We start from the raw sequence: 19,944 nt of genomic DNA, 5'->3' as shown, positions 1-19,944 counted from the left end.
GGCGGGCGAAAAAGAATGATCATTATCATACTTCAGCCCTTAAGCTATTTTTTCAGACGGCAAACAATGGGGTGCTTGTTTGTTATTAGGTTAGGGGCGATAATGTAATGCAATTACTTTTTTTTTGGTCAAAAAAATGGAAATTCATTATTCAAATCCTACAGCTGAACAAACGAGGAATACTGATTAGAGCTCGTGAGTTTTTTCGGTAATAACGTACCGATCATTCATTAGCATGTTCGATTCATTATTATTAAACACATTCCTCCCGAATTTTATTTTAAAATGGCCATTAATCTCACTAAATTCATCTCACAATCGCTAGCTCATTTAAATGTGCGAACAATAAGTATTAATTGCGAACATGGTTCCCACAATCCCCTAAGAACAAATAGAAATTCATACATAAACTTATCTTTCCATCTCGAACAGTAACAACCCTAACTCAGGGGCATCATTAGGCAAAATAAGACCATTAGCAGCCGTTTCTCTTAGCACAGTATGAAAGGGTTAAATCGGCCCTTCTGGCACAATAGCTTTATTCTATTACGAGTCGCTTACACGCGCGATGTAATAAATATGAATGTTGAACATCGTGGATTATGCTCCTTTGGCGAGGGTCAAAATATTTGAATATGCGTCGGCAATTTGCAAAGGGTTAATTGACAGTTGCGAGTTGCCTTTGTAAAGTTCACGGTTCATTGTTAATGAAGTCATCACGATGTGGTATACTTTTGATTATATCTGCGTAGATTCTTGTTACAAAGAAATCAGTTTGGTACAGTCTAAGAAAATTTAAAACTGCTTTTAACTGGTTTAATAATAGTATCCAGTTTGAATTAGATAAATCTAGATTTAAGACTTAAATATTTGCAAATTCACCAAAATGTTAATTTCAAACGTCATTTATCGAGTTAAAATCGAATATATCTATTTAATTAAGTGCAATTAATATTCAGTTAATGGAGAACTGGAAAAATAAAAACAGAAAAAAATTGTGAAATTTGGGAAAACTACAAAATGTGAAATAAAATATGCGAAATTTAAGAGAAAAAAAAAACACGTGTAAATGTAGGTGTCAATATTCGATAATTACCATTTTGAAATTTAAGAAGACATAATAATTTACACTTTAAACTTGAATTTATAGAACCAAAAAAAGTACTATGAAATTCAACACGAACGTCATACATAAATTAATAAACGCCTACACGTTTAATTAAAACACAAAAAATGTAATTAAAATAATAATAACATCAAACAACAAAGACAAGAGTGCTTCAGAGTCCAACCGGTCCATAATTACAGAATGAACGTCAGCGCGGATGGCTAATTACAAAGAGTGAATGAATGAGTGAATGGGGAACTAGTGAAAAGGATAGAAAAAAAAAACAATTGTGAACGATACAGTGGCCGCGTGAGTGGCCCGGTGTACGTTGTCGCATCTGTTCGCCCCACGGATTAAAGTGATAATTATTCTGCAGTCATAATTATTGGATTTTGTTTCGTAATCACGCTTTCGGTGGCAGATGTCGATTTTAGGATTTATGGAGCTGTTCACGTTTTGACGGACTTTGACCGTTGGTTGGATGTGGCTAATTGCTTTTAAGTATTGATTAGACATAATAAATTATTATGAGCTCAAAATTCAAGACAATTATGACAGGAGATTATTGATTGAGACAGTATTGTCTAAAATTTACTTTCCGTTTCTTTGTTTATAAGTTTCCTAACTTATAAGGTGCCATAATTCATAAAGAATCAAAAGATATTGAACAAGACATTTGCACTACGCTTGATATGAATTTTACCATTTCTTTTTAATGACACCGCAATGTAAATTACCTGATAGGATTTTATCAAATTACAATGATGGGTGAAGGAAGCAATGGTTATTAGTTACTATAAATCCCAACGATTCATAATTTTTACATCGCTGTTCACACAATGAACAAAACCAATAAGGAAACCAATGTAAGTAAATCCACACAAAATAATTTCAAAACTCCTCGAAATGATCACCAAAACTCACTTCACACAGTTACTGTCATAAACTTTACTACCATCGATGTTCACTCACGAGGTATAAACGCAAAATCATACAATTTGAATAAAGCAACTACATAAGACCTTACAGAACGATCTCTTTGCCTTAAAATTCGCGTAAACCGTTTTACTGTTACCAGAGGGCCTAGTGCAAGATTTCTCTACGGTAACGTTACTGCGTTTAGCTCTTTGATTGGTTGGTGAACTTCGAGCAGCCAATCAGAGCATCGAACGTCTTAAACGTGTTGATGGCGTTAACGTAAAATAAACTCGTAGTAAACCTTTAGATTTGAATGCACCCCAACTTTAGTGGCATATGGCATGCCACGTGGCTAAAGGGTTGTCCATTGTTTCTTTTTGGTTCAAATAAAAAGAATTAATCTCTAAATGATGGTATCGTTTCCAATGTAATTACTGTGATTCAGTTAATTGTTAGTACGAGTGCTTTTGTTTCCCAGCGCGATCTCGCTTTGACCGTGTTTTCGCATGCCATATTGAAATTGAAGTGTTCTTTGTGATGTTGCTGTACACAGATATTTTATTGCATCTGATTGATGTTGCTTTTCAATTTTCGACTTTGTAGCTTTAAAATTTAGATTTGATTTTCGTTTTTGACCAATTTTTTTTTGCTTTTTATTTAGCCCGAACATATTTTTAGCACGAATTTGGGATTCTATGCGAATTAACAGACCATGATTTTTCATCTTGTTGATGAATGCTTTTAAAAAAGTTGGCTTTCTGTGTGATGTTAAAATTTTAGGGGTTTTTTTATTAAACGTATGAAGTATTTACGTGTTTGGCTGTATTGCTGCTTTAATAAAATAAAAAGGTTTACAATTTTATTTTATACATAAGTTTTGATTATGCAAGTATTCTTGGAGAAGGGATAACATATGTCTTAGATATCCTTGCATAGAGATTACTAGAAAAAGATTTAGTAGGAAAATTTATATTAAGAATCCAAAGTTTTGACGTGAGATAAGGAAACATTATAAGGATTTCGTTTTCATTTGTCACAAAAATCAGTAAATGAGCGAAGATAGAAAGGTGTTGAAGTTACGTCTTGTGTATTCAAAATATTTTTTTTTTTTATTGCGTGTAACATCTCAAATATTCTTAAAATTACAATATTATTAACTTCAGTTTAAAGTTTATCACCACATTGTGTTGTAAACATATTTTGTACCTATGTAACATTTATCAGAAGAGACCCAATCTTTTTTACGACCGATGAACGTTGAATATTTGATTATTTTAAATTCTTTACTGAATTAGTATATCAGTATCGTTATGTACGGTCTTGTCAGGTATTCCGAGATAGTGTAGCGTGTGTTTAATTCTATAGTAACAGGTAAAGATTATAAATAATTTAGTTTTTTTTAAGGGGTGAAAACCATCTACTCACTTCTCCCACCTTTTGTGTGGCTTGAGAGGGAGTGTCAGACTTTTACTGACTATAATCACCCCTGTTCCTACTCCTGCTTTTCTAGCCGGAGTAGGAGAACCGGAGGAACCGGAGTAAGTAACCCGCTAGGTAGTCCCCAGATTCGGGTCGGTATCAGCCCTACTGGGCCCGGTCTGTTGGTCTGATGATAATTCTGGATTAAATTAATAATATTGTAAGTCAACATTGCTGATAAAAGTTCCTGATCATGATCATAAACAGCATCAACATCAGCATCATCTGAAGCCCTCTGCTGGATTGTAGGTTTTTATATAGAAGAAGGTTTCAATACGCTTCATGCTCGGTAGGCGTTACTGGTCTCTGTCAAATGGACTTTTATTCAACTGGAAGTATAAGGGTAACGACAAATTCAGTATACGTGACTAGACCCAGGTTCTTGGTCATTACAAGATATTTTGTGGCATTTGTAATAAAGTATTTTAGGCAGATATTATCAAATCGAGTTGTAAACAGGAAAGTACTGCAGATATCGTTCAAAAAATCTGCTATCTCTGTCTCTCTCTAATCTGCGACGGGATTTACATCTTAGAAGCATGATACGCATTACTTACTAATGCAATTCTATTTGTCGATAGTTCGATACCAGTAGAATAACAAATTACGTATTAAAAAAAGTTTATTGTCAAGAAACTTTGTAACAATAGTACTAAATAGATAAAATGCAAATATTTCTCTTTAACGATATTTTTAAAATGCAAGTCACAATCGTATGAAATTTTTGCACATACATAAAAACCATCGTTTTATTGGTTCGTACGTGCTAATAGGTTATTTGTTGTTATTAAAAGTCCCTTCTTATTAGTCATCGAAGCTTTATACTTAATCATTAACATATCGTCTTGAAAACAAACCGTGTGCATTTATCTTTACACTCACGTAGAGCATACATTGATTGAATATTAAAATTATATGAGTGATCGTAATTAAATTTGATATTTTTTTTCAAAAAGGGGATATAGATTATTGTGATACTTTCTTTTGGGTCTGGTTTTTAATAAATTACCTAACTGGTTAGAAATTACACAGCAGTTCAAAATTGGACACTGATTACAAAAAAAATATTTTTGTTTGATGAAGCATAAACCTTTTTACTTGTTGCACCGAAATATATAGAAGATTTTTTTGGAAGACAGGGACAGATAAACTATTCACTTTTGTATGTTTTGTTTTTAAAATACTGTTTACGCTTTGAATAAATCACAATAATTCAAGAGTTAGTACTCAGATCATTAATTTCTTCATTCAAAAGTCGAACATGTCATAACTTATGACTAATAATGAACCTTTGAATCATATGGTCCCAAACACAATGGACATAAAGGTCATTATAATCTGCAGATTTAAAATGGATTGGAGTATTTAGCATTCATACCGTAGTTTAATTACACATTCATATGCAAATGAGGAGGGATTGCCGTAAAGATTCGTCCATACATTCGCCGTACATTCACTGGCACTCATTCATGCGTGCTTCTGAACATGTTGGCACTGTAATTAGCACTCATTTCTATACATTTTTTATGACGAGGGACCAAATGTATGGTTTTTAATAACCCCATTCGGTATAGCAGATTTTTAGCAGTATTTTATAAAGAAGTCCACTGTATTCGACGTTCGAATTCGAATGAAGTTCTATTGACCGTTGCATTTTTATGTAGGTATTTAAAAAAAGAATTAAATAAACAGACCGTTCAAAAATTATATTATCCACCTTTTTTTAAAAAAAAATAAATGTTTTACCTCTATGGAAATATTTATACGAGCCTAATTTCCGCTTGGTAATTTTACACCGGCATAATTGTTACGATTTCGATTACATTTTATAAAAAACAAATTTTATGCATCGATGGCGCTATAAATGTAGGCGATTGGTTTTTCATCGTCATGTAGGTACGATCCGAGAAGATCCAAATGCTGTGCTTTGAGCAATAAAATAAATCTTGTTTTAAGAGGTATACCCGATCTGGGTCCCTAAACAAGCCTCGAGCCTTCGTTACGGGCTTAATTAAAAAACAAAATCAATTTTATTAATTGGAAGTGTTAAAAACGGGCGGAAGAGGCGTTCGAGCCTCGTATCTTGCTCGTATCTCTTCTTTAATCCGACAGAGAATGTGTTATTTTTACTCTCCTCAGTGGATTTCGAATAAATTTTATCGCTCGGGACTAATTTGGTTACAAATTTATTTGGTTGTGGGATCGTTAACAAGGGAAGTACATCCACATGGTTATCTGGACCGCACTCTTTAGTACCCAGGCATCGCCGTTATAACAATATATCGACACTTGGAACTTGATAAAATGAAGACGACACTTCACTTAGGATTAAATAATACGGTTTTTTTAAGAGCATGTGCTGTGACAAATAAAATTTTTATTGTTACGATACGATGCGATTACTTTGGGGTTTTTAAAATAATATAAAAGGGTCGACATTGATACCCAATTGTTTATATTGTCGTTTTTTTAATAACTGTGTCACGGTTGCATGCTTGTTCGGTAATAAAGTGTAATTTTCACATTGAAAATTTACGCATTTGGTAATGCTTTCGAATGGTTTTGGAAATTAAAACGTTCATCAGTTTGAATTATGGATTTGAATATATTGCAACGTTTTTATTCTTAACAGCTGCAAAAGGGGTCCTTTTTCAAATAAACTCAATTTAAAAGTATTAAAGAAAGAAATTTATAAGCAAAATATATTAAAAACCAAAAAATAATTGTAAATTTTTAACTTTGTCGTCGATAACGATTATTTAAACGAAAACCGGTGTAACCCTTTAACCTCGGCGACCTGTCCACATAAAACTTTTACAAATTTCATTTAAACGGTTGATATTTAGTTTAACTTTGTAAGTATCTTAAGTCTGCGTTACACAAAATAGGTGAATTTATCTTGCTAAATGAAATAATTTAATCATACCACCGTTAATATTATCTGTAACTGTTTATATTGTAACTTTCTTGAGACATACCAAATTAATTATTATGTTTTTCGACTTACTCACGTAACTATGCGTCGTGTGTCCAGCAATGCTGTTCATAAAATATGAGCCTCTAGCATCTTTCCCTTTTTTTTTTGTTCTAACAAAAGTAGCAATTTCACATATACAACCACATTTACCATATAACTGGAACATTAAAACCTAATTCACATTTTTAGACACAACGACGTATACATAACATAATGCAGTATTAAAACTTTCCACGTTCAACGATTGCAATCGCCAAAATGGGTCCCGTCTGTCTAAAGAGATAACAAAATGGTAATTTTTGTACATAGCAACCAAACAGGTTCTAAAATAAGAGCGATGTAGACCAAATCTATTGTAAAGGGAACAATAGCTTGGACACCTCGTAAAATGAAACAATGCGAGGATAGTTCATACATGTGCTGGATGAGGCTCTTATTTTATTCATATTTATTTTGAGTACTGAAAAGCAATCTCGCTTATTGAGCAATTGCTGCTATCTGCTAAGTATGTGCCTTGTGTACCTTACAAGTCTCTTCAAATTGGTTCATTTAAAAAATTGGATTTGAACCAGAAGAACATTACATATCAACGTTAGGTTGTAAAAGGTAGATGGTAGACCTGATGGTACCGATATAAGTTTTTAAACTGACATGGTCACTAACACCATTATTAGAACTTATGACGGGATATTTACCATGTTTATTCATTTTGCAACAACGCCGAAATATCGGAAACTCTCCAAAGTGAATAAACATGGTAAATATCCCGTCATAAGTTCTAATAATACGCGGACTAGCGGAACACAGATCCAGTCTCTAAGAGAATCCATGGTCGAACGGTTGAACTCGTCCTTGAAGGCGGTCTCCGATTGGGGTGACGCCAACTTGGTCAGGTTCAACGCTACCAAAACCCAGGCGTGTCTATTCTCTGCCAAACGGAGTCAATTTCCGCTGGCTCCTACTTTCCGAAATGTATCCGTTCCAATATCGGATCATCTAGAGCTTCTTGGCGTAACTCTATCGCCAACGCTAAACTTCGGCTCTTATATAGAGTCGAAGGCGCATCTGGCTGGTAGGAAGTTGGGTATCCTCTCGAAGGTGAGACGGTACTTCACACCAAAACAACTGCTGAGCCTGTACCAAGCGCAGGTTCGGTCATGTATGGAGTACTGTTCTCACCTTTGGGACGGCTCGGCTGAATACCAGCTGGATGCGCTCGAACACATTGAAAGGCGTGCCAAGAAGCTCATCAACGATGATGCGCTTGTGGAGGCCCGGCTTCAAAGCCTTGAACACAGGCGCAAGGTCGCAAGCCTTTCCGTTTTTTACCGGATACATTTCGGAGAGTGTGCGGGGGAATTGCACAACTTGATTCCCCCTAGTCCTTTTCATCATCGAACCACAAGACAATCGGCGAGGCGTCACCGCTTCATGGTAGATATCCCACCCACTCGCACGAAGCGCTTCGCTTCAAGCTTCCTTGTGCGAACTGCTAGGGAGTGGAACTCCTTGCCGGAGTCTGTGTTTCCTGATGGGTATAACCTGGGTGTCTTCAAGGCCCGAGTGAATAGGTTGCTTATGGGCAGACGTGCTCCACCGTAGGCCGCATCATCACTTACCATCAGGTGAGATAGCGGTCAAACGTCGACCCATTAAATGTAAGAAAAAAAAAAAAAAAAAAATACTGATGGTACCGACCCGGAGCTGCGGATTACCTCACTGATTACCGGGGCTCCCGTTCGAAAGACAGGAGTAAGAGTGGAAGAAGTCATTGGACGATTTTCCCCCTCAAAAAAAAGACCTTATAGTATTCAGAAGATTCAGATCTTGTCAAGTTTGGTAATCACCTGATTCTAGCTTAAATGATAAAAACCAGGAAATGGTAACAATCTCTTTTTGTCATATAGCTTTAGTTCTTCGACCTACAATAAACAGATGACGCGGTATCGGAGTGTGGGCCGCCGGTGAACACGCTGCGACCGCACCGCCTAACTCTTTGCTCCGGTACATCACGACAGGGACACATTTGGAGCAAGCCATGGCAAAATCTTCCTAAAGGATATTAAATAGGTGAAAATTAGTTTATAAGATTTGAAAAGGACCATTTCCTCATTGATGATATTAAAATCCGGATCAAAAGAAATTAGGTGCAATTATAACTATAACTTTATGCTGATTTAATTAATTTGTTCACAAGACATATACAAAATAATGATAATACTAAACACAAGACTTTTAAATCCTAACTCCAAAATTCTTCTGAAAACTTGTAATCAAGAGTAACCACATTAATCCAAGAAATATAATAATATGGGTTAGTTAGTCCACTAAAACAATGAACTAAAATCCCATAATCCAGATCGTACCAAATCCGTCTCTTCTCACACTGAAGTGCAAAACACTGTCGACGCAGGGGCAGTGAAATACTGCGCGGGGGCCGATGCATCCAACTATTGTGCAACCACAAATATTTGTCTGATAGGTTTATACTTGAAGAAATTGTCTACGCACGTGTTATATCGGAACGTGATAAGTTGTTCGGAGAAAATATTATGTGTGAGGGCAAGACTGGATATTTGAATCGAATTGTTGTTCGTAAGGTCTGGAGTGTGTTGGAGATTCTGAAGATTTAGCGTATTGATTAATTAAGGACACAAGATTTTATGAAATAAGCCAGCAAATGAACAGATGGATCACCTGATCGTCAGCAATTGCCGTCGCCTACGGACACTTAAAACAGCAGAGGATTTACAAGAGCGTTGCCAGCCATTTTGGGGGTTAGGAATTTAAGGGTTGTTGAGGAATCGGTGATTGGGAAGTATCTGGTAAACTTTAGTTAAGTTGGTCCATTTTGACAGTCTCATAATACTTAACACACTTCAATGCAGAGTACACAATAAAAACAAAGTAATACCCCAAAAATTCCAACGATTTCTCAAACCCAAACCAAAAACAAAACTCTAATTACAAAAAGAACCCTGCCCTAGACACTAAAATACAAAGACCAATAAAATAAAGAAGCTTAAAATGCAACAATTATCTAATCTCCGTTCTTCATAAATCATTCCAGTGTCATACGTTCGTCTGATGTATAAATTAACAGGCGTGTTAAATCAACGTTGAATCATTACGATGGATACTTCGGATCTCAAGCCTTCGATCTCGTGACGTCACAAATACAGGTTTTTATCTATGAATTCGTTTGACCCGGGGTCTCCCGCCCACGAAGTTCGTTTATAATGTTTAATATACACGTTGCACAGGTGGGAAAATACCCTGATTGCTATTGGGTATAGGTTGGCATTATTTTAATCGGTGCTTAATGTTGTTAATAGGAAACTAGTGTATGTATGTTTGTTTGTATGTCTTGGGTTATTTTTGATATCATTAATGGAGTTTAAACTGCCTCGTTAGTCGGACTAGGGGTCTCGGTCTCCGGATAGGGCAAAGTACTACTGGACATTTTGCAGTTTTTCGGAAATTTCCCAGTAATAGCACGGAGTCTGGAATTGCGTCCAGTATGTGGCAATAGGCTCGCTTTCTATTACATGGAACTTATAACACAAATGGTCAAAAGTGTGTGTACATTGTACAGTGGCATTACACGCCGCAATGTGCACCTCTGCCTACCCCTTCGGGGATAAAAGGCGTGACAATGAAATGGAGTTTAAAACCTTTAAGAGTTACCTATGTCAAATATAACTACGTAGTATACGTCCATCGAACCAGATAGAATAATTAAATCTACAGTCTCCAGAATAGAATTATAGTGAAGGTTCGTCCATATGAATGATGAGCAATAAAATTGTGGACCTAAAGGTCAATGCGTTATAAACAAAAAAAATAGAGTCAATAATAATATTGTTCTCATGTTTAATAACACGGTAAAGGAAATAGTAATAATAAAATAATTACCTCTCACAAAAGTATAAGGCCATAACCTACCTAACGTGTAATCAACGCCAATTCAAGACAATGAAAAATAATCATTCGATTAACATTTCGACAATCGATTCTAACATGCTTTCACAATCGGAACAGTTTCTCTAAATTATAAACAAACATATCGAGATATAATGAGATATAATCGGTATGGTAACGTATGTAGACGCAATGACTAGTGTCTGTGCTAATGTGCAACATGTACAATTGTTTAAAGCCGAGGCCGAAGTGAAGTAGACGAATTGTATTCGGCTTTTAGTATTTACTAACGAGGATTTGTTTTTCTAATAAACTTAAAGTGTTGTACATACAGATTTGGAATGCGATTCGGAACTGCAGATTTTGGGAAAATTGTCTCTTCACTATTAGCAACAATATTTAGTTTATGGATATACGAGTAACCTTGAAGACTTCAATTGCCAAAGCTTTGTTTATTTTTTTCTTGATAATTAACGACGGTCTATATTTCTGTAGTGTCCAGCCTATTTTCTCGTCATTAAAGAAGTATTAAAGATTTCTGACGATATTGCCGAAAATTCTCAAGATCTAAGCTTCGGACAATCGGACAGCACTATTCGTCATATGTGCCACATTCGGACGATGTGACCCGGGGTCGGGCTCTCGCCCGTCGTATCATAATTACCAGTGAAATAACCTGATTGTGATCACGACACGCACACACGCACGCTTTTGTGTTTGTTAAGGTAGCGGTGCTCAAAGTTGGGGAAAGGTTATGTTGCTGTCACTTGACGATGTTAAAGGAGGAAAATTAAGAAGAAATAAAAAAATGCATTTCCTCAAACTGGAAAACGCTAATTAAAAATGTTATAAGTTAAATAAATTTTGTCAAAACTTAGAAAAAAAGTTTACTTATTAACTATTTTTTCTAACATTTAACATTTTATAAAGTAATATCAATATGATATATATATAATGATACCGTACAAAGACGACAATCAACAACTATTTATAATTTAATTATGTTGATTAAAAAAGCAATAGACGTATAAACAAAATACCTCATCGAAATAATTAGCTAAAACTTTGAACAACACTGGAACATTATACACTAAAGTACAAGTTGTACTGGTATGGCACCCCGACGTCTCGCATACCTCGATTATTTTATCTAACCGACTGTTAAATAGCCGAGCCGACCCGTCGATACATCAATCACACAAACAAACACGTATCATTTGAGAATCATTGCTTTTTTTCACTTCAATTAGATCTTTTGTGGCTCAAGCACAAAAAGGAACATACGTTTAGATATGAAATTAAATGCGTCGTTGGACTTTAAAAGTTTGGTGTTCATTGTTGTGACTATTGTCGTATTGTTAAATGATAGTTTGCTTTTTTATGATTTGTTTTTGTTGAATATTTTAGATGTTTGAAGATTGATAGCGAATTTTTATCGAAATGGTATCCTTTCTTGTTGTTTAGGATATATGAGTTTGTAGCTTACTGTATTGAACAGATTGACGATGAATGCTTCTGTTTCTGTCTTTAAGTATTTTGGTCAGTAGCATATAAATCAATGTAACGTTTACATTAACATACAATAAAATTATCTCATAAGCCCTCTACCATAATATGAGTATCATTGAGATTACGCCTCCGATGTATATGATTCCCAAATTGCTGCAGTCAAACGTCGATCAACCTAATTGATCATTCAACATGGACTGCGCTAAACGGGAAATATTTAAAAATCAGACACTTAATCAATTTACAGAGATCAGTACCACCACTCAATCATTCCGGTTTTAATCTTAGATTAAAACAGTTGCAGATACGTCGTGGCATCTTCAAATACTTTTGTGCCTAAGGACGTCTTACCTGAAGCAATGTCCTATAAAAAATACGTTTCAATTTCCACTTTCCGATGGAAAATTTATGGAATCTGTCGTACCTATAAAGCACGACGTTTATATGTCTCATGTGTGGCCAATAGTGGCTTTATTGAAATTCATAAATTTTAGATAAGGATTTTCTAGTTAATGTGTCCATTAGTAAACGTTTAGAAAAAATAGTTACCGACGTGAATAGAAAAAAGAAATACTATACAGATTTTTTGACTCTTTTTACTTATCATTATCAAATTAAGTTCAATGTCATTCCAATAAATGATCGTTTATTTGTAGTAGAGTACATTTCTTTTATAATAACTTTGAGGCCCATGTCTAATATATTTTTCCTAAATATCATGAATTCTGCAATTACACCAAACATTTAATCAAATTAAAATTTAACATTACCAAGCGTCGCATCGTCCTGTCAACTAATCCTTCTACGTTGGCTGACAATTCGTCAGCATTGTAAATTCGGTAAAGGGCAATCTTTAGGCGATTGGGTGCGACCTTATCTGCCTTTATGGTGGGATCTTAAAAAAGATTTATGATAACGCACGGTCAGGACGAAGCCCGCAAACACTTTAAAATAAATGACAAGGAGTCACTTCCAATTGTGATGGAAATGCTTTCTGCAGTAAAATTAAACTATAACCCTGTCGTTTAGAGAGATTTAAATGGCTTAGGGGCTTTTATTGGGTCTGCCTACGTTTAGTTTAGGTGGGTTGTGATCTTGGCCAGTTTTATGTTTCCCACCTGAGTCGCCACTATAATGTTATGTTCATGTTCTTGATAAATGTTTGCTATCTTTTTGTGTTGACACTTATTGGATTTTTAATGCTGACTTTAAATTCTGCATTAATTTGTTATGAAATTGAATATTTGCTCCGTAAAAAGTCTGCATAATGTTGAGGTCTGGTTCTGGTTACATCGGTGTTAGATTTTAATTTCTACTGCTAAGTGTTTTCGATTCAATGTTTTGCTGCATTCCTTTTATTATGATACCTACTTAAGATATGATTGCTGTGCGTGTAACTTTGTAACGTGGATTTGCATGTTTTAATGCACTTGAAAGAAGATATTTTACTTATAGGTTTCCTTAGTAACGTTACCTGTTGTACCATTTTTCATTTACCTGTTTCTTTTTCCTCACTAATAAATTGAATTTGGTTTATTAATATTCAATGCATGTTATTATTTAATGTAATGACGTCTGAGAACAGAGAAAAAAACACTAGGTAATTGAAATTATGGAGGAAAAATTAATGTTTAGTCATATTAAAGAAGATCAGTTGCCGGACTTATGTTAATAAGGCTAGATTTTATATTGTATATTATCCATATTCATATTACATATTTTATTAAGTTATAGAGTTTGTAGATATGTACAACCTGTTATCATTCTTTAAAATTCTAACATTACGGCTTATACACCAACCATATCCTGTCTCTGAACCACTCTAAGGTAGACTGGGAGAAAATGCCCTAGGCTTTAAGTCCGCCTTGTGCTATATCATGTGCAAAAGTATTAAAAACCTATTTAAACACCTCACCTATATTGAAACCACTATACAGTATACCTATCTCTTCACCCAATTAATCCGCTCCATATCTTACAAGACCTATTAGATACATTTACGATAATAATCACGGTGCATACCCACACTATCTTCCCTAAAAGATTATCCTCCAGCATTGGTATTGAAATTATTTTATCCGGTATTGAAAAGGCGAAGCTTCGGGTTATCATATGAAATAATAATAACATTACAATATTTTGTACATTAAGTGCATACAGGGTGTGGTGTTTCGGATAAGTGAGAAGACGACTCACACGACAAGATACAGGGCTGTAGTGTTATAAAGTTATAGAGGTGACATTTGTTTTAATGGGTTTTAAATATTGTTAACGATTCTCGCTTCTTGGTTCGGAGTAATTATTGTGCGATAAATGAATGTATCGTAAAAAATAGAAGGTGTTATAAAGGAATGTTATTTTTAATGTTAAGAGGTTAAAATAAAACAAGATGAGTCTGGAATTGTGCCCACGATGTGGCAATAGGCTCACTGGCTAACCCCCTATTACTTGGGACTTAAAATATAAATGGTGAAAACTAGGTGTACATTGTATAGCGGCATTACGTGCCCTAATATGCATCTCTGCCTACCCCTTCGGGGATAAAAGGCGTGAAGTTGGGGGAAGAAAACAAAATGCTACGAGAATCAAGATATTTTGAACTTATTTTACTTAAGTTAGATTTTGTTTTTCGAAAAAAAAAAACTCAAAAGTTACCTACTACGTCTTTCCATTAAAAATCAAACATAAAGCTTTACACTGGAATTATACGGTTCCCAAAAATCCGTAAAAAATCAATTCTAAACCTTCTGTAGTACAAATAAAATGATGCTGTAGGCGTCGCTAACGATTTTCAAAAACGTAATGTCTCCTAAGCAACTTGTGGCGAGCATGTGAACATTGAACGCGTCTTTATTTATATCCTCATCTTCTGGACACAATCAGTTTTTATTAAACACTCAAACGCCACTTAATAAAATGTAGGCGGGAATTTTAGTTAGAATTTATTAGGGATGACATTCGGTTTCATTAAAAAAAAGTAATTGTAGAAAAAAGTAATCGGGAGTATAATGATCTTCTTTATTTATTTTTTTTGTGCTTCTTACAGATGTGTGTACAAAATAGCATATTTCGGCATTATCCTACTTCTTGAAATGTTTGATTTAAATTAGGAACACAAAATCTACACTATAGAAAATAACAATAATACTTAACATAAACAGTTTAAAAATGCATTTTGTGTCAGCCCTAACTCGAAATTGTGTAATATCGAATGAATGAGCAAGACCTTTTGTACTAACAAAACAAAAAATGAGGTTTTATGTAAACATACAGAGTATAAGTACTTTTTTTAATACTGTAGCCAATTATTTTTTACTAACAAAAAACGTCCTTCCATTTTATGAATGAAAAAGTTAAAATTTTCCAAAGCATTAAACGCCTTTTCTTCAAACATTTAAAATGTCAATAACGGTATAACATACGAAATAGCTTACAACTGAGATACGTTAATTACAGTCCTAAGGTGAGTCAAATAACCTTTTTATTGACCAATACATTGTTTTACTAATGTGAAAGAAAGAACCAGAGGTTATCTTTTACTAGCAACTTTACTAACAAAGAATTTACTAACCGGTAACAATAACCCATTTCACAAAACACTATAAAACTTCTTCATAATTTATTGCAATTAAAACGCAGATTAACATAATTAGCATAAACAAAACTCGTGAGCGAACGTCGCGTCGTATCGATAAAACATCGATTCAAATTAAGCGGAATCGAGTTCTCGATTTGAAATACTAATCACGTCGTTAGTTGACCTCTCATTGACACGGGCGCTCCCTGGTCTCATCTTGAAACAATTAAAACAATCTACATCAGTGGATGAATCGAGATCCGCATTCTGTTCTCAGACATCGACCTCACATTGCGTAGGCAATGAGAAAGTCTCTTAGTGTTTTATGATTATTTTAATAAGACACCAACTTACAATGTAAGTGAGGTTAAGTGTTCGCACTTGTAATGTATCAGCTTTCCTGGACAATGTTGTTGATGGCATTTTTAAGAGAACGAATCGAAGTTCTGTTTATAACTTACAAATAAATTAATAATCAGGAAAATTTGGCAAAAATGCAGTAGTAATACTAGACTGATGAAAATATTATAAGTAGTCCCAGCGAACTAAAACCATGTCATACTTGTGACCTATTTGAAGTTGGGGTATAAGTACAAATAAATGGTTTCTTCTTGTGAAAAATAGGGTTTAGTTAGATACCTGATTTGTTTTTTGCTTTCTCTTCAGGTAATCTAACGTAATAGATAGGCGAGGAGTAGGCTTAGCTTAGCTTAATGAAAATAACATTTCATAAAAGTTTTCATTCCATAACTCTTCTCAGACAAACCTTTAAAAATATTCAACTATTCCTTTTTAAGATAATACAAAAAACCATCACACTGTTTCCTCAAGTAAACTTGACATTATTATAATACAAAGATTAAAAAATTGGACTTTAATAAGTCATGGCTTAATAACCCTTTAACGCTGATGGGATTTAAATAAAATAAAGCATTGTTTTTGTTGAAGCCATTTTATGTGCCCGAGTGACTGGCAGATTGGTAAATTGACCTTTTTAAAGCTGGTATATTTTTGATTATGAATTAAAATGTTATTATTGTAAGACAAAATGTCACTTCATTGTTGAAAGTATATTACAGAATAAGTGCTTTGTTATTACTGAGGTCATGAGTGTGATTGCTAGCGTAAAAAAAAGTCGGTGAGGCTTTGATTGGATCTATAACTAAAATCGGTTTCAAGATTGTGGAATATCAACGACATTTGTAAAAAATTATATTGGCAATTCCAAAAAGCGGAGAAACTACGCGATGTTTACTATTTGTACCTTTGAGACTTGAAATTCACACATATCTTAGAACATTTATAATTTTATGCGAAACATAATAAAAGATAATATACTAATCCCTAATTACACTATCTTAAAGCATACAATAACAAAGCCTGGAACAAAACCAAAGTATGCCTTCACCAACATTTAATTACATTTAAACCTTCGACATCACGAAACTGACAATCGTATATCGGCTATCCTGGCTTTCGTAAAAGTGCCGAAACATTTCGAACAATAAGACCAGATGTATTTATTGGACGATTTTATTGGTCACTTGAAAGTATTAAATGCGATCGTATATCAACATGAGTGATGGAAGAATCTTGTACAGTAATTTATTTTTAATTGTGTGATACAATTTCTTTTGTTTGGGCTTGTGTAATAGTGTTGTCGTTTGTTTTTGTTTTGATTTCGTAGTAGGTCGTTATGGAGATGAATTAATTAGGGCGAGTTGAACTAGTCCACGTTTAGCTTCTTCTGCTGGGGTTTTAAAAGTTTCTACACTTTTTTCTGTAATAACTATCGTGAGACATATTAAATTAACTAAGAATCACGATTTATTAAATGAAGAACTCTACTACTTTCGAGTAACAGAGGAAATTCATCTTCATCATGAGTACAGCAGACGCGCAGACGTCGCGCAGCCTACGGACTCTGTGACTCAAAACTGGTAGAGCTTTTCTCCATATTTACGTAAGTAAATGTGATTTTTAGTTAATTTCTACAGAACTTCAAATAATAATTAATAATAATAAATATAATTTTGATAAATAAGCATAAAATATGAAGCTCTTTTAATTTAACTTAACTTACCAATCCTTACTCAGCGATTCAAGAACTTAGTCCATGGTATACTTGTGTCAAGTTTTTAATGCTACAATTTTAAACACAGACTCATGGCCACGTCATTCAAAATACAGATGAGATAACTGTTTAAATTCTATGCCAGATTTCTATCAAACCAAAACAAATATATCACAAGAAAAATTACCATAACCTAACAATGAACCAATAACCAATAACGTAAAAAGGTTGACACTAATACATATTAATATATTTCAAACTAATTTTAATTCACAAAAACACATCTATGATTTTGGACACAATTATTTTTGCGGCCTATAAAACTTAAATCTTAACAATAAGGTTCAATTTTCTACTGTTTTCTATTTGGGGAACGGTAAAAACATCTTTGTAAATGAGCAACCGGCTTCGGATTTGAGTGCGAGGTGTCAAGTCATCGGTCGTTAATCTATATTAAAATAAACCGCATTGTTTCTCTTTATTACCAAAATTCAATTAGGAGGATCCCTTTATGACAATGCAAAGATCGTGGTAAAGTCTAACCAGTTTGAAGTTGTTATGATTGAGAACAAAGATAAAATAAATTATACGTGAGCATATATTGTTATGAATAAATCCTAAGATAGAAACGATCAAGAAGTGTCTACGCAATTCATTAAAAGGCAACGTGTCACAAAATTCAAAGAGATAGACATTCCAAATTGTTATTATGAGCTCATCGATTAATATTTATACCGGGCGTTCGATGAATGAGACTGAATTATTTATTGAACTTGAAGAGACTGGAAACCAAATTAGTAAACATGGGTTAGACAGACTACTAATATAAAGATATTGGCCCAGATGTAAATGTAATGATATCGTTCAATTTTGCAAAGTTATATCCATTTTGAAACAGGAAATACACATTAATTTTAATAAATACTTCCAGATAAGGCTTGTGTCCTGTCCTAATACATATTGATTGTAGTTATCTGACCAAAACATTATGTTTATTGACTATTTGGAATTTTCCATTGAATAAATTTATGTATTGAAGAAAATTCATATTTTTAAATGATCCTCATTCCTTCGTGAGCGTGTCGTATAGTAAAATTTCCGGACGATTTGAATTTCTAATAAAGTGGCGTGAATGGAAAATTCCACTCATTGTCTAAGAGGAAACTATAGCGGTAATATACAATTTGTAAAACATTGGGTAACAATTATACGAGAAATGTCCATTGATTTCCTGGAATAGCTTACTCATAGATGCACATAATTCAATATTCTAACGGAGCTGTTTGAAACAATTCACAGCGGTAAAGCTCCGAGTTAATCAGAACGCTAAAGATTGTGTCGGAAGACAAGAAATAAAATAAAAAAACAATCATAAATACAATAGCGCAAGTCATATAGTTTCCAGCGTCGTTTCTCAATAGATGGTTCCGATAGTCCAGACTGGGTGTTTGCCAGTTCAATTATCATTACTAGTCGAGATTCCGTCGAGTCACTGTGTTGTGGGTGACCCGTATTAGATCGGTTAATTCAAACTATTTATCAACTCCATTCGTTATGCATAGGATCAGATTTTGAAATTGTTTGATGATGTTATGGCGTTTGGTCCATTGTGTCACTACCCCGCCTGGCTCAGTACGATGGGTGTGTACTATGTTAATCGTTGTATCACTGATTGAATCTATTGAATCTGTAGTTAAATAATACTCGCGCATTATGAGGCACTCTCGTTAAATGGTCCTATACATATTTGGGACAGTGAGACGAGCCGTGCGGTGTCAATTCTATTAAAGGCTCTTTAAGTGACTATTGACACTCACATTTTCGCTAAGAAAACAATTTAACTGTACATCTACAAAACCACCAATTTGCTTTATTGTTGCAGCCAGATGTTGGTGCTGTTTGTAGACAGGTGTGAGAGAATTTTACTCAAAAACCGAAAGTGATAAAGAATGGTATAATTTACTCAACTGTGCTAAATGTCTGTTAATAGTTAAAACACTTGCGCTGCGCTCCGCTCCGTGCTGTGCTAGTGTTTTATTTCATTTGTTGGCTACATAGCATATTCCCTTTTAGCTTTGAATATATGTCACATTTTATAATGTTTTGTATCTGCAAGGAAAAATAGACGGTATTGAACTACTCGTATATCACTATCAAACAATTTGCATCAGATCACGGCCTTGCAAAACTTCAATCAAACCCACCAGACCTTTACTTTAAATTCATTTCACATCGAAACTAATTCCACGAAATAAAATGAATAAGCATAAAACACAACGAAACCTGGTGATTTTGAAAACTAATAGGTAAACACATTCACAATGAGTCAATTGTTCGCCGCCAATGAATGGCAACAATGCACGACTGACACAAATGAGCAC

This window comes from Spodoptera frugiperda, chromosome 4 (genome assembly GCF_023101765.2).
Source record: "Spodoptera frugiperda isolate SF20-4 chromosome 4, AGI-APGP_CSIRO_Sfru_2.0, whole genome shotgun sequence".
In the NCBI taxonomy this organism is placed as follows: domain Eukaryota; kingdom Metazoa; phylum Arthropoda; class Insecta; order Lepidoptera; family Noctuidae; genus Spodoptera; species Spodoptera frugiperda.
Note: the sequence above shows the minus strand (reverse complement) of the source record.